This window comes from Stegodyphus dumicola, chromosome 3 (genome assembly GCF_044657685.1).
Source record: "Stegodyphus dumicola isolate Sdum_Otavi_A_Nest chromosome 3, ASM4465768v1".
Taxonomy (NCBI): Eukaryota; Metazoa; Arthropoda; class Arachnida; order Araneae; family Eresidae; genus Stegodyphus; species Stegodyphus dumicola.
This window is the reverse complement of record NC_140770.1, coordinates 73,714,784-73,741,342: the sequence shown is the minus strand read 5'-3', so window position 1 is coordinate 73,741,342 and position 26,559 is coordinate 73,714,784. Positions and strand designations below refer to the sequence as shown.

The 26,559-nt window shown below is 32.0% G+C and overlaps 1 pseudogene across 1 annotated transcript in view; it reads left to right on the top strand.

Moving 5' to 3' along the window:
- Window positions 1-26,559, top strand: part of LOC118195081 (5-hydroxytryptamine receptor pseudogene) — a 677,424-nt pseudogene that overhangs the window by 113,745 nt on the left and 537,120 nt on the right. The window lies entirely within an intron of this gene.

The following is a 26,559-nucleotide window of genomic DNA, read 5'->3' as shown; positions in this document are numbered from 1 at the left end:
CTCTGCCTTTTGGTCTGCTGTTAATTTATGAAGGACTCAACGGCAGACTAAATTTTTCGTATGCATTTCTTAACGAATAATTGCATGTATAACTTCGGATTTAACATTAAATTCCTTCTATAGCGTTTGATAGGTAAAGAGCTTGTCGCTGATTGACCTTTTTTGTATACGCGACACATTTTATGGTACTACAGCTGACAAAAGTCTTCATGTGCACTCTTCATCTAGGAGAGAATTTCAACCACTGCGAGATTTTAAAACCATCTGAATAGAGTGCCAAGAGCTGAACTTCATTTCCATATGTTAACTGTAGATATCAAAAGTATTCTTTTTGATTTAGCTCCACTTTAAAATCATACAAGATCACAGTGCAATAGTGGTCTCGCGTCAGCTCCAATTTCCTTTCAAAATTTATTCCGCAATAAATCAATTTCAGTTGTTGCCATACATTTTCCTCAGCGCACATAAAAGGGTTATAATTTACGCATCTAAAAATAATTTTCTTTTAGCGCATATTGTCTGTCCCTGTTTTAATTTCAGAGTTGTTTACGTAATATTTGGCTAGTATATTATTTAAAAACAGCATTGGAAAGGCGCTAGAATGTTGTATTTGTTTAACCAATTATTTCTATCCTGGTTGTTACGATAACTTAGCAATATGTACATCTTTGAGCAAAATTAAGAGAATTTGCAAACTATATCTACTTTTATGAAATGTATTGAGTCAAAGATACTATTTATGCCTTCAAAGAATGATTCAAATATTCATAATGGAATACGTAATTGTACACGCGCGTGTCTGCGGAACTGTGATTGTAGAGGGGCTGAAAGCACATGAAGGGTTTTCGACAATTTATTTACTCATATCCGTTCATGACATTCGCATTCTTTATCGTAAAAATTGGGTAATTTTTAAAGTATCAGGTAACACGTGTAACCACGAAAGTATGGATTATGAAATGAGGTGGGGAATTGTAGGTAGTTTGGAGGGAGGCCAATTATAGATACAGATGGCTACAGAGCTCAATGTAAGGCTTATTGACATGTAAGGTTTTACGACTGCTTAGTGCCATCTGCAGTTTGTGGAATCAGTTTCAGAACACAGATTCCATATCAAAAAGACATGACATGGACAAGGTCGCCTAAGATCCACAACTAGGTATGAGGATATTTATTTAGCACTTTCAACGCGGCGACACAGGATTGCTACAGAGTCATAGCTCACACATGAGCAGTATGATTCCGTTGTGTGTCTACCGTTGCCTGAAGGCTTTTTGAGGTAGGACTGTATAACAGAAGACCCGCTGTTTGCGTCCTGCTCACTGCATCGCAAAAACCAAAAGTGGTTAGCATGGAGTAGACAACATGCTCCTTGAATTAGGCTTCAGTGGGGCACCGTGCCTTTTACCTGGAGAGAGAATGGAACATGTTATCATCTCTCTCTAATCAGGGAAAAAGATCATTATGCTGGTGAAAGTGTAACATTTTGATCAGGCATTATGTTGGACGGTCGCTCAGCCCTGAATATTTTGAGAAAGGCTCCCTGACTGCTATGAGGTTATAGAGTTCTTCACTTTCATCTTATTAAATGTAATGTTGAGGAACCTAGTGAACTGATAAAGCGAATAATCGCTTAAGTCCAAGAACAGAAACGTAAACTACAGAAGGAATAATTACCCTTTATTTACTCCAAATAAAGATTAACAGTCGGACCCTCTCTCAGGGTGTACAGCAGAACCTCCCCTTGGGCTTAAAATGTAAGAAATAGGAACTAATTAATGACTAACTAAAAGGATTTAACCGAAGCTAGCACAATTCTAAACTAGTTGGCCTATAATTAGCCAGAAAACTATCAAAAGGTGCGATATACGGACGAGCGTAATAACAGCTTAGAAAGGTAAACGCGAAAACCAAAGGCAAGCGCGCGCTATTCAGGAATCCTTATCTCTCTCTGCTGAAATCAGTTAAACTTGAGTTAAATACTACTCTACCTTTTATTTTCATTTAACGCGATTCTAAAAACTCATTATGGTAGGAAGTTGTAAGCTGAAGCTAGGTAGAGACATAAAAGAGGCATAAACGTAAAATAACTGTTATGAAATTAAAATTTACAAGTTTTACAGAAAAGACCTGAGAATCCTATTTTCGACTTTTCAGGGGCTCAGTTAATACTGGTTCTCTGTTAATGGAAGACAACGTTCTTCCACATAAATTCGTTGGTTGACGATTACCTGGAAAGTGAGCATATTCCCGGCATTGATTGGCTAACCAGATGTCCTGATCTTGACACTTTACAGAATGTCTAAGCTACACTTGAAGCAACTTCATCTCGCCATCCTCTTCCGAGAATCATCCTGGAGTTGAAATCTGCTTTGCTACAAGAATGGGATCAACTGCTACTAGGATTCATAAAATACCGGCTGTTCAATACGCAGTCACGCTGTCTGGCTGAAAGAGGACACTACCCCATTTTAGACTCACTTGATATCTGAACGTATATTTTGGGCGTCCCTGCACTATGATGACATTGATCACTCATTAATGCACAAAAATCAAGCGTATACTGATATTCATTATTCACTGGTAATCATGGGTACTTAAAATTGTTTCTGAATGCTACATCCCTTCCTATGCATATTCCTTACAAATTTCATTAAAATCTGTCCACTAGGCTTCCAGAAATTCAGTATAATGTGCAACTTCTCTTAATTTTGCTCACGAGTATATTATTTGTTAGATTTTAATTATATTATTTTTGTTAAAAAAGATTTTCTTCTGATTTAAAAGAAAATTTAAAATGCATCTGGTTTTATGAAGATGAAAACAATTCCATGTATTTTAATAAAATAAAAATACTGTATCAGTTTATTATTGTATCAATTACAATTTGTTAAATACTACATCAAATACTATAAGTCTTTTTAAATGAAAGTGAGTTTCGTTTTTAATATCTTTTAAAATTACAGTTCTGATTTGAGGCAATTAAAAATAATATGGCTTTTCACTATTGTCAAAAATTACGTAATGTATGATTTAGCTTATTGGTGCTACTATCGCTACACGACATTCTGTGTCTTTGAAATGGGGGAGGGTCCTTCGTGGCTTTATCTACCTCATGAAATGTGGCCTATCGCTTAAGATATTACATGTGAAGAGGAAGTAAACAGAGAACAAATGAAGAAAATCGTATCCTCTATGTTAACTGGAGTGAGCACTTTACTAAATTCTCATCTTGTGAATTATAAAAAAGCAGTAAATATCATGGGTTGAATAAGGAGATTTGTCTACAATTGTCGACATAAGCAAGAAAAGAAAAGAGGGAATCTCAGTGTATCTGATATCGATGAAGCAGGGAAAACAATAGTGTATTTAATACAAGAATCTTTCGGTGGGTTAAGAGATAAACGATTACAATCTTTGGACACATTCCCTGATCATGGAATTATACGATTGAAATCAGCTGTACTCAGAAGAGATGATCATGAAGAATTTATAACGCCAGCAATTTTACCAGCAGAACATCCACTTGTGAAAAGTTTGGTGTTAGAAGATCACCAGAGAAATGGGCATGCTCGTTTCTCATATACTTTCAATTCTTTAAGACAGAAATACTTGCTTCTCTGCGGAAGGAGAACCGGAGACACGGAGTCATTATTAATTGTCGAGTCACTTTGCTATGATAAAAATACCTCATGTGGACGGCACATGACATTCTTTTACGGCCCCTTACATTTTTGCTGCATTTCATTTAAACTTTCTTCTGCAAATTATTCTAACTTAATTAACCTATTCCTCAAGGCAAGTTGAAAATGACACCAAAAATTGCGAATTTGGATTTTGCATATCCCAATGAATTTTTGTACTACGGGAGTCAAATTTCTGTAATTATAAGTGTAATTGATAATATTATTTGTTTGAATTTTTATTTGGAAGAGCTGTTTAAAAGCAAATACTAATTATAATACTTGAATTTTAAGGAAAAAACTGAAAAAACATCCAAAAGGAAAGAAAATGTGAACGAGCAGTTTTAAAGAATTTCCTATTTCCGTAAGGGAGAATGCGTGATCCTCATCTAATGAATGCAGAACATTCGAGAACGGGGTATTAATTGCTTTTTAAGGGAAACAAACTTGTCCTATGAAATTAGACAGTGGCCTTGAATAGAACGTGTTGCCTTGTTTGGATATAACGACAAAACCCGGTGACGAAAAAATTCACTTAGAAAGGTAACCGAAGGAAAAGAACGACGGCAAAATCGAAGGGTGTTTTAAAGAAGAACCGGGCCCGGTCTTGCTGTGAAAAGGAGAAGGAAGCTTGCGTAGCTGAATCCGGAAAAAACGATTTCCCCCGATCCCGCGTTTCGAACTGACAGTATTTTTCAAGATAAATCTATCCTTTCTACTGCGTACGGCGTCAGTTTCTGACAAAATGGAATTCTTCAGAAGAAGCTCCGTTGCACCCTCATCATGAAAATTTCCCCTCTCCAATACTACTAATACCATTTACAAAGTTAATTAAAAGATTCAACTTCATCATCGGGATTAAGATCTGCATACTCGGCTGAGTTATTACACGTAACAATAAGAACTATCTATGTTGTAGGATTCATTTGTATGGGATCACATCATAGGATAAAATATTATCTTAAGGTAAGTGCTTAAATCTTATGTAATACGAAGAGGATTTTGCATGAAAATATTTAAATGCGTTGTATCACATTTAATATTGCTGCCGCCAAATATTATTGTCTATATTACATTTAAAAATTAAATAATGAAGAACCTGCGTGAATGTATGTATATTTCTCGCATATTGAAAAAACAACCGTACCTATAGCCATTAATTTTTAAATAACGTGGTCCTCAAACTAACTTAGTAACGAACATGGGCACCTGGAAGACCGAATTATAAATTTCAAATTTTTTTATTATCTCTTTCACATTTTGTAAATTTTAATGAAATTTTGATTAATAAACTCAACGATTTTAAAGCGAGAAGTTGCAACACTGTACGGAATAAAATATTTATGTCCTCAAGGCGCGAGTCTGTCTATAGGAAATTCTGAATATATGGTATTTTCAAACATTTTACGATTTTATTGTTGAATCGAATTTCATGCGGGCAAGCGTCAAGAACGTGATATTTAAGAAATAATGTAAACACACAAAACAGCTATAATAAAAAGATAAAAAGTGTTTTGCTAATAGCAGTCCCATATACAAAATTGCAACGTCCTATGTCTAATCGCGTTTGAGTTATGCGAGGTACAGATACATACATACATTCATGCGTACGTACGTAGAGACGTCACGAAAAACTACCTTCTGGATTCATTTGAAATCCATTTTATAATTCGTTTTGGAGAAAAGCAAGCTTTTTATTCTGTCCATTCTGTCACGCGAAAATGTTGTCCAAATGGATTAGGGAACAGACAAAATGGATATTTCCGTCGAAATATGATATCTGAATTTTTTCACAATTACAATACATTTCTTACTCCGTACAAGGAAGTAAAAAGATAAAACAACGTCAATTGAAGATGAAGTTTCCAGGAAATTTTGCTTCCCCATAAAAGGCAATATATTCCTGTTACCTTCCATATTCTCTTAATCGGAACAACACGTTCGACATTTCCAATAAAGTAACTGCAATTTAAAATCATTTGTTCAATTTCTGCTTTACTTTTGGAATAATCACAATCCCCGTTTTTTTCTGATAATCTCCATAAAAATCAAAATTGAAATTTAATCTTTGATTATTTCAATGCCAAGCGGTTAACATTAATATTGTTTTTACGGGTTATACAAATAATAATAAGCACGTTCTTTTACTAAAAAAAAAAATAAATAAGAATTTTAAATAGCACCTATGTTGAATTAATTGTCATCTAATTACTCAAAATGACGTAACACTCCTCTCTTTTAATTCCGTACACAGCCATGCTAATTTGAGTCACACAAACAGCTTAAAAGGACTGGAGTTGAGTAACTCAACTCTCCCAGATGCAGCAGGTAGCATAATACGATGTCGTATGTAAGAGGTACATGTATATATTGCAAGTAACTGTTTTAAAAAGAAACTATCCCATAAATTTTTTCTCTCGTTAAAATTCGCTGAGTTTCAACTACTAAAGTTTACATTACGACATAATACCCGCACAAAAAAAGCAATGTTTTTAATACTTGGTCGATTCATGTATCACATATATCAACAAAAACGTATCTCTTAAGAACCACCAGGCATTAGAATTTTGAAAGAGATATTTTAAGTTTTCTTTTTAAACCGCATAAATTCCCCTGCCGCCGTTCCATAATGACATAAATGGATAATGGAGCACGGAAAATGCTTTTAAGACCTGACCATTTAGATAAATGACGATGAATAATAATAGTATGAAAGTAATAAATGCTTGAAGGCACATCTCATGAAAATGTATGAATAAAAATAAAACAGCAATACCATTTAAGTAAAAAATCACATCCGTATTTAAAACTGTTATTTTAGTAGTTCAAATGCATTTATATTTTGTAAACGCTTAAGAAATTCGTAGTACCTTCGTGTTATTAAATATTGCAAAAGAAATGGATATGTATATATATAGGCGGATATTTTATAGCTATTATTAAATGAAGTAAATGGACAGTAAACGTAAACTGCATTCAGTGCTTTCTTGAATTGATTTTAGGAATACATAAATTTTATTACTCAGGAATATGGACTACCACTCACATTGCGGTGATATTAGGTTTACCGGCAATAAACTAGTGAACTGTAAGGTTCCTCAAATCTTCCACGATTCTAAATTTATGATAGTGCATGTTAATCATTACAATTTAATTCACTGAGCATATAACAATTGTGTCTTAATTCGGAAATCTAAATTGTTAGACTTCGGTTGTAAGGATCCTAAGTTTTACTAACGTTTATTTTATTTTAAATCTTTACTATCACTTCTTATTTTCTACTTCCGGCCAGAATTAAAAGCTTTAACTTATTTATGCAAATTTGTCTTGCTAACGCCAAGTACTTAAATTGTGGCTTTTTGCCAAGCAAGAGAGAGGAAGGAGGTATTAGAAGCAGGCCGCTTGCCATAGTAGTTTTACTCGGTTGCTGGTTGCCTTCAAGGCCAGAGGTTTAGTCCTCTTGATAATTAGTTACAAATAATTTCCAACGTATCGTAGTTTTAGCAGCTCTCTGTACTACATACGGATTTTGTTAAATAACGGCGGAATCTTAAAGTTAGGCACTTGTATATTAATCCAAAGTTAGTTTTAGTTAGAGTTTTAGTTAGTAGTTTTATATTCTTACGTTCAGACCACAAGTGGTTGGTCTCTGTATTCCGAAGTTCCGGAAATCTCTGTAAAGATAGAAAAAATAAAGGGTTTCGTATACCCTTCCTGTGTGTATTGTCTACTTCACAATTTACTGAACATAGCTTTAGTAAGCTCCCTGTTCCGAGTCAGAACAGTTCATGTTTCCAAAGCAAGTAAAGAGGAACACAAGTCCTGATACGGTGGCCACATAGTTATTTTTTCATGTACTGTAACTAATTAAACACAATTCTTTCATGGATACATGTGGCGTAGTGGATAACATATTATTATGGCAAACTAAGGACCTGCGTTCAATTCTTGACGAAGACCCAGTGATTGCAATAAATATTCCGTTAAAGCATTGTCTAATATCTATACAGTGATGCTGGAATTAAAACGTGGTAAATCATAATTTGTTTCCAACTTGGATTTTCTTTTCAACTTAGTCACCTTCTTAAGTTGGAGGGAATTGTAAGAAAATACATACGCTTTTCCCATGTATTTTTATGATGTAAAGTTCTGCGTTTCACTCTGATATCTTAAAACTCCTATTAAACTCCCTTAAAACTCTGATATCTTAAATCCTGTTCTGCAACTCGAGAAAGTAAAGTGAATTTTGTAAGGATACCAGTTGAATATGTAATATTTTGTATGTTCTAAGTGAGCACTTTGGGCTTGATGAGCTATCTTCTCTGTTGTACAAAAAAAAAAAAAAAAAAAAAAAAAAAAATGATGAGTATTCAATGCAATTAAATCCTTGGTGTTCACCATTTTAGACTAAACATCACACTGACATTCAATATGTTTCATGTGATTACGATTATACTCACTCGTTGACTTTAGAAGTGATATTTATATATATTGCTCTGTATAATTTTATCTGAAGATCTACATGAGCAATCTAAAGGTCTACGCTATTTAACTAATTTCTAAAACTTAAACTCGTGGCTTCTGTGACCTGTTATTCTAGAAATATTTAGTTGTGGATCTTCTATAAATAGCACTTCAGTGAAGCACACAAAATAACGTTTGGAAAAAATCTTTTATATGATTTCAATCTAAGTAGGCTTGTGATACTCTTGTTATATTTATACGATAAATATGAAATACGCTTATGCATGTCCGAATTATCTATTTATGTACAACGAAATTTAGTACGTATCGATATTAATTAGTACATTAGTTAATATCTTAAATGCGTTAAGAAAAGAGCTGAGAATAGTGCCTATAGTTTTTACTCTTCCAGGTAGTAATAAATTATAGTTTGCGCAGTTTTTAGTGCAGAAGGGGCTAAAATCACAAATCACTCTAAATGGCGAAACACGTTTTTAAAGAAATTTAATTTATGAAGAATCGGCATGTTTATATATATGACTACGTTTGCATGTATGTATATATGTTGCTCATATTGACAGAAAACATCTGTAACTAGAACCATCGAGTTTTGAATAACGCAGTCCTCCACCAGAAAATTTGCTTCTGGAAGCACGAACTTTGAATTTCCAATTTTATATTTCATATTTTGTAAACCCTTAATGAATTGTTGATTAAAAAGCTCATTGATTTGAAAGGGAGTAATGCCAACACTATACGGCATAAAAAAATTTTCATCACCAACTCCAAAAACTGTCTATCGGAAATTCTAAAGATACGCTTCCTAAAACCTTTCTAAAGATACTTGTTTAAAGATTTTGTAATTTTGCAGTTGAAATAAATTTTATGTGGCGTAAGTGGGAGGGACGTGATATTTAATAAACAAAGTTAACAAGCAAAACTTGAGAAAAACGTTTTGCAAGCATTTTACTAAGAAAATTGAACATTGATAAGATGACCTAAGAATATACTTTAAAGCATACTTTAGAGTTCAATACTTCAAAATCTGGAAAACATTCATTGGATTGGATTGGATTATTTAATTATGGCAAAGCACACGAGGTCTAAAGGGAGAGATGCCTTCGTGGGGGACTTTCTAAGGGAAACTAGCTCGTATACACGTTACGCATGGAATGGTTAAGCAGGAGTGAGTATTACAGCAGACTGGTAGACTGCGATCTAAGTGCGTAAAATACCTTCAACACACTTTTACCTAATCCTTTTAGGTGATCTTTAAAATCTGATCCCTTTCATTTTTTTCAGACATAAATTCCATGAAATTAGCTTAATTGTCTTAGAACGAAATAACTTTCCTTGTATGGAAAACATTTATTAATCTTAAAAGAATGAAACAATCCTTTTTATCATTTGGTTAAAAAGTACTTTTGATTCAAAGGGTTCAAAATAAATTATGTGAGTTAAAATTTGTTTGAAATTAGTTTTCGCAACAATTTCTTTAGTATGTGTTAACTTAATAATTCGGATTTGGTGAACTTTAATGAACCTTTTTAAAAACTCGGTTGCACATTTCAATGGAAAACATAGTTTCTACAACGATGTAGTAACGTTTTATTATAGTTAAAAAAATTTTTGTTATTATGAGTAGTTCACTTAATATCTCCTCAGGTAAAAGAAAAACAATTAATTAAAATTTTGCTTGAATAGCGGGACGTTTTCGGATCGTATACTTTCAATATGTAGAACATTTTCTGTGCTGATGAAGATATCAGATTTTTTAAAACAAATATATGAGCCATTTCCTTTCACTAAAACGGCATTCATTCATACTACACTAAATTATGAAAATTTGCAATCTCGATTTTAGATATAATAAAATTTAACACCAGTTTTTCATTATTTTATTACGTTCTTCAAAACGTAATGTTTTATTTAAGAATTATTACTGAATTTTAGAAACATTTTGAATTTCATTGCATCATATTTAATCAACAATGTTAGAGAACAAGAGTAAGGCCTGAAGAATTATTGGTAATATAAACAGAAAATTGAAATCTTGGTAAAATGAGAACTTATAATTTGAATTTTAGTATACTCTCCTTGAGGTAAAGGGTTGCAGGCAAAGTCAGCGGTTACAGTTTAAATACCGGAGTGAATATAATTATTTTGAAAGCAGCATGTTTAGTCAGAATCTATCTCAAGTAATGTCAACTGCTTTTATGTGAAGCTCCAACAGTGAATCATTATTTAAAACCACTGAGTACGGGCAGCTGCCTCCTTTTCAACAGGTGCAACTTCAACTACCGTCAATGTACCATTAGAAAAATTATTTTCTCATGTTCAAAACACAAAAGAATTTTGCTTTAAAACATTACTCGGGAAAATATTCTCTGTAGAACAGTGTGTCATATAGAGTTTGAGCTCGAAACAAAGGTTAGGTCTAATTAAAAAGTTAAATTTTTAATTTAGAAACCGAACGTTTTAGTAAAACACATACACACAGAAATAAAAAAGGAGTTTTTGTGAAGCTTTTTTTATGAATTCTGGGTATAAATGGGGAAGTTTTGTACAGAAATATTTCCAAAACAATAAGAAATAATAAAATATTTTAATACGGTTTATTTCTAATGACTACCCAGGCGACATGGTTCGGAAAACGAGCATATTGATTTGAGTATATGAGCATATTATAGGCATTTTCCTCAAAAATATGTTTTTTATATGTTTTTCCTCAAATATATGTCAAAAATATGTTTTGGAGTAATAATTTTTAATTTTAATCATATATATAAAAACAAATCTGAAAAGTTTCAGATTTTTAATGAAGTCCAAAGGGGCGTTTTTTAAAATTTTTGTTTGTTGCCTTTATTTATTAAATATCGTGTTTGCACTTAAACCATAAAATTCAGTTCAGCAGCAATGTCGCAAAATAATTTTTAAATGAGATTATCCGAATTTCCGATATACAGTTCCGTGCGCTGGAGATAAAAAGGTCCCCCCCCCCCGTGGAGTGTTGCCATTGCTCACTTTTAAATCGTTGAGTTTGTTACTCACAAATTTGTTAAAGTTTTACAAAATAGGAAATCGATCATAAAATAAAATCCGAATTTCAAATTTGGTCTTCCACATGTCCATATTCGTAGAAAATGCAAAACCAAACTACAGCTAATAGAATAACCTGCACACAGTTGCTACCGCGTAATTGGCTCTTATCTAATAATCACCGGCGTAACCTAAAAGGCAAGTAACAAGCACGGCCGTAAACTAGTAAGCTTTAACTCATACAACAACGTGGATGAAAGGTAGAACACGCTCTTCCTTTTACTCAAGTACCTCAGACTTCAAGTTAATTAGTTGCTCCTCTATTCTAGAGCGTGATAGAGCGTGAAACTGTAGACGCATTGCGGCAGGAAAGCGTAAGTAGAAAAATGAGGAAGTAACGGAAAGCTGAGTTGAAAATAAAAATAACTATTAGTAAAATGAAGTAAAACTCTACAAAGTAAAGGATTGATATTTTTATACTGAAGATAATCCATGTATTTTGGAAGAGGCTGACTTCTTGAAAAACACTTATTTTCAATAATATAACCGTTTAACAATGAGTGCTTAAGAATTTGTAGTAGCAAATCGGCATCAATCACTTTTACTTTATTTTCTTTTCTGCAGTTTCACAAAGGAGCATTTAAATTATGTTGTGTCATTTATATTTTTTATGGAGAGTAAATTAAATTTTATATCCTGCCTTTTACCTTCTAAACGATTTAAGTAACACATCCGCATTTATTAGGAAAAACACCTGAAATAATATGTAAAAACTTTTATTTTCGTATTTTTAGCAATCTTAACGTATTTCTTTAACTAATTAATAAAATTATGTGAAACAAATAGAACAGCATGAACATAGATTTCAAGTACGTATTTATTATCAAATCTATTTTTGATTTGCTAATATATTATTTTCATTTCAAAACAAATATCAATTTTATTTTAGTACAATTAATAAACAAATATTGCATAATTTTTTATAAATATTCAATTATTTACATGTTTTATCCCTTTACTCATGACTAAAAATTCATAGGTATAAACTGAGAATTCTTAACCTTGAGAGCCATTGCTCACTTTTAAATCGTTGAGTTTGTTACTCAAAAATTCGTTAAAGTTTTACAAAATAGGAAATCGATTATAAAATAAAATCCAAATTTCAAATTTTGTCTTCCACATGCCCATATTCGTAGGAGGATTACGTCATTCAAAATTCGATGGCTCTATGTATCGGTGTTTTATCACAATGTGAGATATATACATACATTTATGCAGATTTTTCATTATTTAATTTCTTCAAATATGATGCAGGACTCTAACATTTGGTGGCTACAGTTTGAAAATTGAAGCGAACATTTTTAGTGATTCAACGCAAAATCGAATAACAAAAACAATAGTCATCCAGGGACAACCCCCTTTGAACTAATAAATAAATAAATAAATAAACTAACGATTTATCAAAAAAATATTTAAATTATAGAGAAAGAATATGTTTTAGGATCATTCTTAGATAGAAAAATGCATGATCAATTTACTAAAAAGTCATAAAAAGATCAGAATCATAGTAAATTAAAACTTGAATTTAAAGCATAGTTTTAAGCATTTTTCTGTAATGTTTTGTATATCCTCCATGAAAATTGTTTTAAAATTATAATTCTATTCATACGAATCTTTCTAAATCTTGCGACAACAGTCCGAATGCTGAAGACCTCTGATTCTAGAACCACTGTTAATCGGATAAGGGGATTTACCGAAATTAACCTTTTATCTCTATATACCAATGTGGGAGGGTAAATACACAGATTGGAATGCATGGAATTCCTGCGTTACTGTTTATACAATTTGCTGAAATATATTAGGCCTGGAATGCTTAGGAATGTGTACATATATTGGTGCAACAACCCGTGGAATTTGCATCAACTCTAACCGAAATTTGAATCAGTTCTCGTGTCGAAAACGTAATCACCAGGATCAACATAGCCGTTGTTAGAATATTAAGTTAAGAATTTATTATATTGTGATAATTGTATGCATTATAAATGACAAAGATAAACTTTCTTTTAGCATTTTTATAATTAGAGGCAAATGTATTTCTTGTGTAATTCACGCTATGTGTCATATTTCGGCATAATCTGTGTATTATAAATATACAAGATATGTCATAGTCTTATCATTTACGTGTTATAACTTTAATAATTCAAGGTCTCAAATGATAAGAAAGAACAGTAAATCATATATTTGTCTGCTCGTTGCAGCATATAAAACTCCCTTTCAGTTAATATTTTCTATATCTATAAACATGTCAATACTAAAGAATGAGAATCTCTGAAACATATTTGAATGCTAACGTCTAGAAATCATAAATATATTTTATTGAGGTTATACTCATTACCTGCTCTGCCCTTAGGCACTACTTTGAAAGGGAGTGATGCCCCGTGGAGGTCTTTTGAGGGAAACTGGCTCATACCCATGTTACACATGGGTAAAACTACGAAAATATCCATGCAGCCAGCCCGTTCACCAGGACATGAAACCTGAACAGAACTACCAGTCTTTAGTGACTTTTTTACCGCTCGACACCTGGCGGGATATTTTATTGAGTTATGACATAAGCCTCAATTTTATTAGTTTTCTGATAAAACGGATTCGAGTGAAGAAATAGAAATACAGTATACTTCATATTTCGTAATAGTTGACTAAAATGATGTAAATGATTAAAAACAAGTATATAAATGAAATCAGGGCTCTTTTATTCCTCAGGTTTAGATGCTTAGAACTGAAATATATTTTATTAACTTAAAGCGACATAAATCGAAAGTAATAAAAATGAGATTCTTAAATAATAAAAAAGGAGATACTACGATTTTATTCGATGTACATATAGTGCGCTTAGGGGGGGAGGGTGTTTCGTTCACAGTATTGAAGTACTGCTCGATGAGGCATGATTCGTTCTCTGCCTCTGCAGAAAAATTCGTTTAGTATGTAGTGATTTACGAAGTATTATATCTATGGGATTCTTTGGTTTAATCAAAAGGAAATTTTATTTATGAAACACAACTACAGGCTTAGTGAAATGGTTTGACATTTGTTACCTCTTACAGTATATGTGCATGTTTATTGTTTTCTTTACGTTTGAGGGTGTTTCCGTAGCAATCGCCGTTATTATAATATACCAGTGTGTTTTTCAAAATAACCTGCCAATTTTTATATTTATTTATTTATTCTGTACTAACTGCTCTTTTATCCTATTCTGTAAGGCTACATTATGGCACATTTCCTTATTTATTAGAGATTATCATATGACCGTTTGAATAGCTAAAACGTTGGTATTATTTTTTATCCCTTTTGTCTGCGCCGGCGCAACATTAAGTTAGATGTCATTGTGTAATATTATCTCATCTAAAGTATATTTCTTAAGTATCATGCTTAAATTTCTGTCTTACTACTTTTTACTTTTTGACAATGCAGTTGCATTGGCACTACTTCAAAAAGCCGTTAATGATCATTAACTATATTGTAATTTTAATTACCTATTATTGACAGCTGTATGTTGATCTACTGTATAATGCTAACTCTACCTGCTGTAAATCATTAATGAATAATTGCCGAACCTGACCTTGGGCGACGGTTGGCAAACTGCGGACCGCTGGCAGACTACGATTAATGACGACATTTCATACATGATACTTTATATCTAAAGATATTCCAGTCCAATATATTTTTAACTTTTCTTGCTTTTAAATATTTCTTAAGCACCGTATATATAATAAACTGAAATTTTCACAAACATTTACATCATTAATAAAATTGCTAAGAGACGTTTGTTATGGCATGCATTATGCATGTGACTACAGAGCTTCTAAAGTTCATCTATAATTTCAGCCCTTAAGTAATACAGTTATTTATTTCTAACAACTGCACTGTGAAATGACAGTTCCTTCTGTCTTGGTATTTCACCCTTTCCTACAACAACTGCTATCATTTGATTAATCTGTAGATTTAATAACTCATACTTAGTTAAAATTTTTAAAAAATCATTATTTTGAAAGTATACTAAATGCATCCACTTTTCTGTTTCTTTTATGATTTACATTAATGCTTCTTTTAATTGTTTCAAATAACTCAGAAATTGCAGTATATATTTAACATAAGAGGTTATAAGTATATGATAAGACTAGATCTACATGCTATATATAGATAGATTTGTATGTTTTTATGCAAATATGTATGAAGTAACCACGTTCCATTTCAGTTTGCACAAGTGCAGAGTTTATCTTATTTAACACTTTACTTTTTATGTTAATTCTTTCCTTTAATTGCTCTTTCTTCAGTTAGTCTCACCAGAATATAGAGATAATTTGGCAATCAGCAGTAAAAGTGTTTATGTCGTGTAACGCACACCTATCACAGAGCTAATTCCAAACAGTCTTTTATTATTTTAGTTTATACCCAGAACTTAGAAAAACGTAGAGCTGCATTGTTTAGATATATCCATTTATTGCATTCTAAACATTTAAGAAACTGTATTCCGCAAACCTGGTAATGGAGATGAATAAGTTTGATTAATTTATATTTGTGCTTAATGCGTGGGAATGTAAATAAACTTTTAGCTTAATTTCACTATTTGTTTACATTTTTTAGTATACTAAATTTTGTTAAGTGTCTTTTTTAAGAAGGAAAGACACAAAAACACAATAATTAAATTTTCCTAACCTAAACAAAAAATTGAGTTGTGTATTAGCCGTAAATACCCTCATCTGTAGACTGGTGAATGTATGGAGAAAGATAAAATAAAATCATACCATAAGATCTTCCAGAAAAAATGTCATTTTTATTTAAAAAGACATTAGTTAACTTCAAAATTTTCAAAGGGATAAAAAAAATATTAATAAAAAGATTTTATTTACTTTACCTGGGTAAAATCAAAAAAATAAATAAATAAATAAATAAAACATATGATATAATATAAAATTTGATATTGCACTACTATTCAGTTTACGGTTTCATATCTATTATACTCTATTCGTAAATTACATAGATTTTGATTTAACAAAGGTTACTTGATAACGCTATGGCATAACAAATGTAATATCATCAATATTGCACATATAAAATTAATTAGCCAAAATACAGAACAATTTTAACAAATTTCTAGGAGTAAACCAAAATTAAATCCTTTATTTTCTAACAAGGTATTTCTGGTAAGCTTAGCATGGATAACTAATATTCTCTCACAAATTACCAAACAAATCGGATTATTTAACTTAACAGGGTTGAAAAAAACTAAGAAAGAAGTGTATTATGACTTATCTGTATGAATGAGGAACGATATTGCAGTCATACGGGATTAATATCAACTGGTTACCATGATCTTATTTATGTATATTGCTCAGGCAGGCGACGAACAGGAACTTAGCATCAGAGACAGATCCAGATATAAGTGGATAGAAATGTCCGATAACTGCGGCACTCAAAGATGGAGAATGAGACGCTAACACCAAGACATCACCCAGAAGAACTCACGCTGAGAGACAACGAACGGAGCCCGAAGTTCTATGGAACACAGGATCTTTCGGGAAGGCAGCTCATGCAAACAGCAGGAGAAAAACTAAATTTTTTTCGTAAATCAAGCAGCTGGCAAAGTCGATGAGGTGACTGAATTTTTGGACGATAAGCTTCGCTGGATCGAAAACTGAATCCGATGATACATTTTAACGAATCAAACAGATGCTGGCTATGAAGGAAAACGTTGAATTTTCTGTTAGAATATCATTTTGAAGAAATTGCTGCAGTTTGGCAACGCAGCAATATCTCGGACCGAGGCCACTAGAATCTGCGTCTTCGCCATTCATACTGTGAACCTCAGGGAACAGAGGCCAAGCAAAAAAAAAAAAAAAAAAAAAATGCTCTTCCAAAAATGCAAGTCACTTACAGGAACGAGGTCAAGAAGCCCCGAATTCCATTTTTCCATTCCATTTCCCTCTGTTATACTGGACTTAGCCTGCGTGGATTGCAGGCTTTTTCCAGTTGTTGTCCAATATGGGTTCCTGGAAGTACAAAAAACAGAACAAAGGTGTCGCAGAGACAAGACGTGAAAGTAAGGGAAAATGCGACACTTTGCCACGAAAGAGTGTAATATCGTGAGGTGGTGTAAAATACAAACCAGATACAAATATGCATAAAAGTTGAAATGATGAAATTCAAAAATAAAATATAGTTATTCAAATAGAAGTTCCATAATTGAATCTTGGTTAAATATGAGTATTTACAAAATATACAATATTAGCGTAGAAAACTAAGTCAAAAGTGGAGCCATTTCATGTGATGGCTAGGGGTTCACGCCATTGGCTGGGGCGGTAAACTTGTGAAAAAACTTTTTTTTTTTTTTTTTTTTATTTGGCATTTAAATAATGAAAACCTATTTTTCTCTAATGATAAGAGTCCTAGTCAATGGATTTCACAAGAATGTTTCACTAACAGTTCGTGAAATTGCTGCAAAGTCCAAAATTTATGAGCACTGGGCGTGGCTTAGCACAGAGTTCCTCAGTCTCAGTAGTGCTCAGTTGACAGAAAATATGCAGTTATAAATAGCTTATTGAGGAATATATACACATTGAATAGAATAAAAATTAAGTAATAAATTAAAATAATCAGTAAAATATGTATAGATATGTGCAGTCATTGCAGTAGCACTGAGTAATCCAAAGCAGAGATTAAAATTTTCAAAGTCCTAGGTCACGTGAGGGTCACCCTCCCGTACTGTGGCTTCGACGAATGCTGCTTGGTTTTGGGAGAATAAGTAGGATGATTATCGTCTGCATTTAATGAAAATGCAGCAAACGGGCGTAGAAATTGGTCCTCTGCAAGGATCTCATAGTTGAGGGTTTGAAAAAAGTTTAGCTGACTGCAGTTAAATGCTTTTTGAAAACAGTTTTCGCTGCTCTTGTGCAGGAAATCTTTTAAGGTGTCAATACGTAGATCACTATGCAACACAGAGTTCCTTACATAGTAAGGGGCATTTGTAGCGATTCTCAAGAATTTATTTTGCACAATTTGCAGTTTATTAATGTCGCCGGGTTTTGACGCAGTCCATGCAGAAGATGCATGGGTAGGAGACAATGATTTTCAGGGCTTGATTCCTGACATTGTTTATGTGCGGTGTCCAGGTAAGCTTTTCATTAATAGTGACCCCGAGGTATTTGGCCTGGCGAACTATGGGAACAGTTTCATTAAACAGGTGAAGTTTGTTATTTACAGGGCGGCTTCGTTTTCTTCTTCTGATGAGCAATAGTTGTGATTTACTTGCATTAATTTTGATCTTCCATTTACTACATCAGTTTCCGATGTATGGAATAAACTTCTGTAGGACTTTGATGGCGTGGTTGAGGTTAGCTTATTTCACGGCAATAGCCGTGTCGTCGGCATAGCAGGCAAGATGGAGTTGGTAGAGGTAATTTTGGAAAAATCAGCAGCATAGAAAATATACATTACAGGATCCAAAACACTGCCTTGAAGGATGTCGCTTTTAATTTTCCTTCCAATGGAGAGAGAATCGTTGACACAGACTTTAAAGTTTCTCTCAGTGATGAACGAGTGAAGGATGCGAAGTACTTCGGGTTCAAAGTTGTAGCTCATTAGTTTGATAATTAATCCCTGATGCCAGACGCGGTCGAAGGCTCCCCGAATTCCCGCGAAGACAACCCCTTTTAGATGTGACGGGACAGCCACCTTGGCTAAACGTCCCGCCCAAAAAGGTGAAAAAAAAACAAAACAAAAAAAAAAAAAAAACTAGTTGCCGAAAACCCTCGCCTTAAGCCATGCAAAATTTCTACTTTTTCCGCAACGTTGAACTAAAGGCGAAATTCAATTCTCGCCAAATACGCGCCAAGCAAAGCCGCACCCCCCCCCAAAAAAAAACACCTGCATGTCAAAACTGGCAACCATACCCGCTCCCTCAAGAAGACTTGTTTCAAGTCTAAAAGAACGCACATTTTTTTCGTTAAAAGTGAATTCTTCCCCCTTTTAAGCCAAATAATGGATTTTGCAAGCTTTACGTTAATTAAATGGCTATAACACTTAAATTATGTTGAAGGTAGAATTATGAAAGTAGCCTCAAATTAAAGTGCTAATTTTTCTGCATCTATTGATATTAAATTTTAAGGGTTTTACTTAAGTCACGAAAATCCTAGTTTATTACGAGAAAATTTACCAAGATCCATTGTGTGAAAAATCGTGAATACAAGCAAGAATGAATGAGGCTAGCTAAAAGTTTGTGTGCAAGCTCAGATAAATAATTGACCAAACAATACCAATAATTTATTGAACAAATACATGTTGTGTAGCATAAATATAGAATAACTAATAATTAAATTCTGATAGTTGAAATTAGATTAATTACGTTAATTTGCTACACAAGAATTTTAGAATACAGTGCATAGAACAGGAAGTTAAAACGAGGTGCAGTTAAAAGGTCCATTAGATTTCTACTTATAAATATAAATATAAATTTTAATTTATTCATGCAAAGAAATTGTACTTAATTTATATATGTAAATATAGATATAAATATTCCAAATTATTTCTCATTTCATGTTGAAGCCCATGTAGAATATCAATATATAGCAACAGTTTCACATAAATATACAGAGCAATCAACTGGTAGAATTCTTCTTTTGTTGATAGACCAACCTAAACATTTAGAGATTAAGGCATTGGTTATGCAGCTGAGGCTTCAGCAAATATTTTTCCCGAGAAGCCTAAAGCATTCTATCTGAAAAGGATCGAAAAATTCCAGCTTCTGGCCCAATCTTGCCCTTTATCATTATCTTGGGGTTAAAGTACCTCTAAGTCCACAGTAATTGAATTAAAGATACTGTAAAATAAATATCCATATCTAATGAAAGGTATTTTTTATTGTTTTTTGAATTTCTTCGAAAAATATATATCAAGATATGAAGAAACAGAAATCCATACATCATGAATTTGCATAACACTTAAAACCACGTGAAAAGCTACATTCTATCTATGCTTTCTCGCAATAGTATAGTGTATTAAAATCCTAAAATTATTGATTGGAAAATGTCTTTTCATGTATGATTTTATGTTATCACGAAAAAGACACACAAATTCATCACCAGTGGTTTAATGGCTAAAATCACTGAATGCTAGTAATTCAAACATGCTCAAATGTAGACGAACGGGTTTGTCTACATGTTGTGTTTTCGTGGTTTATCTCTGTGCGACATGTATACAAGGCAACTTTCCTTGGAACGTTCTAAACGAAGACACCCGTCCCCTTATGGAAAAAAACCTCGTGTGCTTGTCATATTCAAATAATTTAGCCTAACCTAAAATAACTTAACCTTCAAGCGACTTATAATGGCAATTTTAAAAACTAATTGCTAGTTCGTAAAAATGTTTGTTATTGAAAGGTAGAATTTGCTTCAATTCTCAGCTAAGTATTTTTAAATATATGAAAAAGTTAAACCAAAGTCTCCAAAAACTTATAGAAAATTTTTTCTCATCTTGAATTTAATTTTGTCCGAATGCATTTTATTGTTTAGTTTAAAAGGAAATTCCTTTGAATGTAACGCGCCTACAATTTAATACAGCATTGTTTCTTCAAACAGATTTGCCATCAGTTTATAATAAAAAGCTCACACATTTAGTTATTACATTGAAATGTTTCTAAATATTAATTTAAATGTTTTTATTAAGTTTAATTAAAGCTAATTTAAACGTTTGTATTTGAATGAATTACTATTGAGTATTTTCTCTTTTCTTGACGAAAAACATCTATGCAACAAAAATCATTACAACATAAACTTATTCCAGTATGCAATATAACACTTTCTAAAGTTTTGATTTTAATTAATAATTAATGTTTTATTTAATCTACTCTACTGACTTTCCCTTTTTTAGGAAATATCATTTCCTTGTAAGAGAAAAATGTAATGTAACACAAATTAAAGCAGAAACTTGAAATAAAAATATTATTCATTGATTGATTATTACTGCTTTTCTGTTTCTGAACTCATATTGTCAAAAAATTATCATGATATCTCCCCGATATTACGACTTAAAATTAAGTACAACAAATAAGGTGAATAATGTAAAACTACCTGTTGTTAATAACCGAGTTTTAATTAAGCAAATTTTAGCAAGGGCAGTGAAAGTGGACAGGTGTTCCTCCTGTAAAAGGAAGTTTTCTGTGAATGTAATTATTGCTATTACACTGGCTGTTTCGGAAGGTCTGTAGTAAGATATAGTCTTATATAGACTTAGTTTGCGAAAGCTCAAATTTCCTACAAATAAATTTTGCTACGGAAATAATATTATTTGAAGTAATGTCCACCTATCCTACATAGTGTGTTAACTGCTTTAAAATACAAGGAATCAGTAATTTTTCAAACAGAATGACGCAGTGTCACATCAAACTAATTTTGCATAACATGATAAGTTAAATATTAGACAAAAACAAAAGTGGACATTTACACTTAACCTCTCTGGTTCATTATTCATCAAATGTATCATATTTTGTTGAGCATATTTTTCCGTTAATATGGCTAAAGGAAGGGATTATTAAAAATGCATAAAAATTGAATGTCACGACGGCAAAACGCCAGTGAAATATTATAAGGTAAATAATCTTAAGTATATGCGCTACTGCTGCAATAACCCTAATGAAAGAATGTAACGATAAGTGTACTTGCAATTGTGTCTGCAATAACCCAAATGGAAGAATGTTACGATAATATTGTGGTGTGCCTTAATAACCTAAGATTAAGAAAAGTGAAATTGACTTACCCAATGTACCAAAATGTACTCACATATTTCACCTATGAAAAACCTGTTTTATTTCAGTCCTAAAACTGTAGCGGAAATATAGATAAATATCTGGTCACAAGGAACTCGCATAACTCGAGTTACCATCACTTTTACGAGTTCATCATAGAGCTTCACAAAAAGGAAAAGTGAAAATCTCGAGACTTCCCAAAATTCACTAGTTGAATATCTATGCTATGCTAGCGGAAAAATCTATGACTTGATACGATGAAAAATATCCGGATATTTTTATTATAATGGCCATTCTCGTACACAGGTATAAAGGATAAAAATCACATGATTTATTAATTATTTCTTAATTTTGTTAATTTTCACATGATTTGTTAATTTTATGTTTTTAAAGGAAACGAAGAATTATAAGCATAAATGGGTCATTTATAAAAAAGGTCGTTTATAAAAATAATATGACGTATAAAACGGAGGAAAAAGATGGATATTTTTGTTCAAATACATGTGGAGGGAACACGTCATATATACAAGTGATGTGTACTGATAACGTAGTGCAAAATATTAGTTAAGTGATAAAATTACACATCAGCTTTGTTCAGTGAAACATTAATAAATTTTGTCAAAGGCATCGTCAGTTTTTAATCAAAATTGTGAAATTTCCTTAAATAAATTATCCATTGCTATAGCAACTTAGCATTGGAAAATGATGGTAAAACATATTATACCGTTTATTGTAAAGTAATTTCTATAAATAAAATAGTAAAAGACTTAGGAAAGCATTTAAATCCATATTAATCTTAGCTCGGTGTTTTTTGCCAATATTCTGAATGAAAAGCAATTTGTTTTACTACAATGTAATAATAATAAAAACTGTTTAAAAATGCTAAAAAGTTACGAAAATATGTGATCATATTAAATATAAGTTTAGTTTTTTTCCGATGTTTTGAGTTCAAAGCAATTCAGTAATTGTTTTAGCACCAAGCAATGGTGATAAAAGCCATTTTAGAGCTTTTTGAGAAATCAATTTTTCTGAAAATAAAATGTGAACAGCCTATAAGAATTTTCCACTAATTACGATCAAATGCTTTCACTAGACGTTTAAAAACTAAGATCAGAATCCATACTGGTTAAACTTTTATCTCGTGTCTCGCGTATAAATTCATGCATCATCTATTTTATCTTCCTACATGGCCCTGAAACTTCAAGTAATTAATAAATGACAAGGTCGGATAGTCTGAAAATTTAATGATGCTCCATAATTAGGTATGCACAACGTAATTTTTAACATTCGATAATTAAGTTCGCATTCCTATATAAGTCGGATATTTTAAAAAGTACAGTTTCCCGGCAACTGTACAAAAATGCTGAAAATTTGTGTTTTTAAAGGTTATAATCCAAAAATGATTGGAGCGGGTGTTTTTTCGCTAGTAATTTTATGTATCACGGTGACACATATACCTTCTGCTTTTAAGATGTAGATGTTAAATATTTTTTTAATATTCTGCTGAAAGGATTTGCTTTTGTGTGGAAGAAGTTTGTGAGCAATATTCTATATTTTTGAATGTTTTCATTACGCGTTAGATGCAGATTTATCTGCATTCCGTTAAATATATTTTAAATATTCTGATAGGTTTGATTATTTAAGACTAATGCACACTAAATTCCATCTAAATTGGCAGCTTTTTAACCTCCCTCGTATTTACTCGCAAACTCGCTCGAATTTACATTACGCTTGTTGAAAGCAAGAAAATATTCATACAAACAAGTCCGTTTGTTGGGATTTGAACCGGGTCCGAACAACTAATGTTTACCTTCTTTATTTGCACAGCCACTAGTAGGTCCTCACATAACTGTGAATAAACGTTCAGTTACATATTAATCTCGTGTCCCACATCTTCACACATTCACCTGTCATTGTTTAGCCAAATGTTACGGTGTCAAATGTTATGGTGTAAATCATCATATGCGTCTAGAACACTAAATGTTTCTTCGACTTTTACATTACAACATAATATCATTGCAGCACTTCTATGAAGTACTTCATATAAGAAATTTGGTAGTTTGGGTACAGTAATTTTGCTTATTGAGCTGCAAAATTTGAAAAACAAGCTAAAAAGGAAATTCTTATGCTGTTTCTTAAACACAAATATGTGATACTGTGGTTCCAGCGTATAATTTTTTAATACTATGTAAATATAAATTGCAATTACGATAAGTTTAAATACAAGAGGTATGAAATTCTAAACAAGAAAACTGGCAAATAAAAAGTGAATTTAAAACTCAAATCAAATTTGAATGTTAAAAAATGTTTATGAAAGTTTAAACAATCCTTAAACATTTTAAAATAAACACAAAATTATTTAAAACACTAGCAAAATTAATAAGAAGCGGTAAATGATAAATTAGTCTAATTCGAATCTCATTACGGACTTTTCAAATGAAATACGCAATGAGCTTCGAATCCAGCTAATTCCATAACGCTTTTCGTCAAAACATGAAAAACTGAGACTGAACACGAAAACATTTTTTGACTATTAAACCGATACAACTACCTAATATAACTAAAGTCTCAATTTTTTTGTTTCATTTCTCGACGCGTCCGCTGGTTAAAATTATATATATAAGGGAATCTTGTAGTTTGAAAATAATAATAAAATCAGTTATTCATATAACCATTTTATGGGGTACATGTGATCTTTATTTTAACTGAAAGATACTTCATGTGTCTCAATAGTTTGCTCTTCAGAACTTTGTGGTAGTTCCACACTAGGCTGTCTTTGAGTATACGACGTAGGTTGAAGCTCTCTGTGAGAAAGGTGCCTCTTTGTGCTCTTTCTTGTCAATGGACTCTAAAACATGGAATGAGCTAATGTCCAGTAACTCTAGAAATGTATAGGTCACTGATTCTGAAAAAAGTCTATTCTGAAACACAAATCAACGTACTGGAGATATTTCTTAGTTTAATATTTAATCTCGTTGAGTACTTTTGCAGATAAGTAACTGATATGTCTAACCTGTTATAAATAATAATAACAAATCACTGGAGGAATAAGTATCCAGGAGTGAAAGGTTTGTAGAAATATTTTTATAAGATATCGATCAGAAATCTATGAATTTATGATTTGAACATACTTACAGATTGATCGTAATATTGATCATAATATATATCCAGATGCTAATTATAATTTTAGTTTGCCTATGATTAAAATGTATAGCGATTTTGATGTGTTTGTCTATAACATTTATCTCTTATATTTATGGCTCCATTCGTGAAACAATATGAATTTTAAGAAAATGGGATATGGGAATATTTTTGAACTTATATCACCTTTTGAGAATCTATTACTGAATAATGCAGTTTCAGTCATAATTAGATACGATGTATTTTTCATTAAAGAAATAAAATTGAACATTGAATGCTTTGACACGACATTATCAGTATATCAATAATAGGTATTGATAAATAAATTCGCTGAAGCATAATTCGCGAAAAATGTGCCATTAAAATTCATTACAGTTTGTACTGATTTCTGATAAACGAATATTAATATTAATTGTTAAAGAAAAGATGCAATTGCATTTCTCCGAAAATGGCTAATGAATTTGTTCAAAAGAATGAGAAAATAAAATCTTTTAAATCTAATTTTAGAAAATGATTTTAATTATGTAAAGTTCAATAATTCATTGTTCTAGGTTAGAAGCTAAACGAGGTTAAACACCCCTTTTTCAATATTAACGGAAATCTCTAATATAAATATATCCTTAAATAAATAAAGTCAGAATGAGAAGTAAGTATAATCTCCAGCATAAATCGTTATTATAAATTATCTGAAGAATCTAAATTTACTCACTCCTCCGACTGAAAAACTAAAATAAAAGCTAGAATAAAAAGAGCTATTAGAATTGAGCGATAAATAAAAGTCAATAATGAAATTCTTGAAGAGCTTCCTTATCGTCCAAACCTAATTACACAGATAACAGAAAAGCTTAATTCATAACTGAAAGAGAGGATTATTCAAACATTTAATTGAAAATTAACTTCTGCTTCTTTTTGTACCCTAGGAACTTCGAATGCACTTAATCGTTATTTAGCATTCGTTGGGATAGAATTTGTTTTTAGCTCAATATTTTCATAAAGAAATTTTGTATGTTTTAAAATCTATTTATATATATATATATATGTCATATTTTGGCAGTCGGGATTTTTGAAGAATCACAAAAATCACTTGATAATACAGATATAGCTTTATTACTTGTTGCATTTCACAATAGGGACCCACAATTTTGATGATGCATCCCACAATTTTGATGATGGCGCATTACATTTTTAATGTAAAGCAGTGAAGCAAGAGGCGTCCTTTATCAAGCAAGCATAGGTAGAGAAAGAGGGAGGGAGTAGGATTGCCACGATATTTATAGTAAAATATTTCGTTAATCTGATTAGCTAAAACTTATAGGCAATGCAGTAGTTTCAAGATGACATAATGCGGAATACGTTTTCGGATATGGCGCAGTTTAGAGAAAGTTATTACTAGAGACAGAGTACCCAAATTAAAAATGAACAATAAGAGGCATT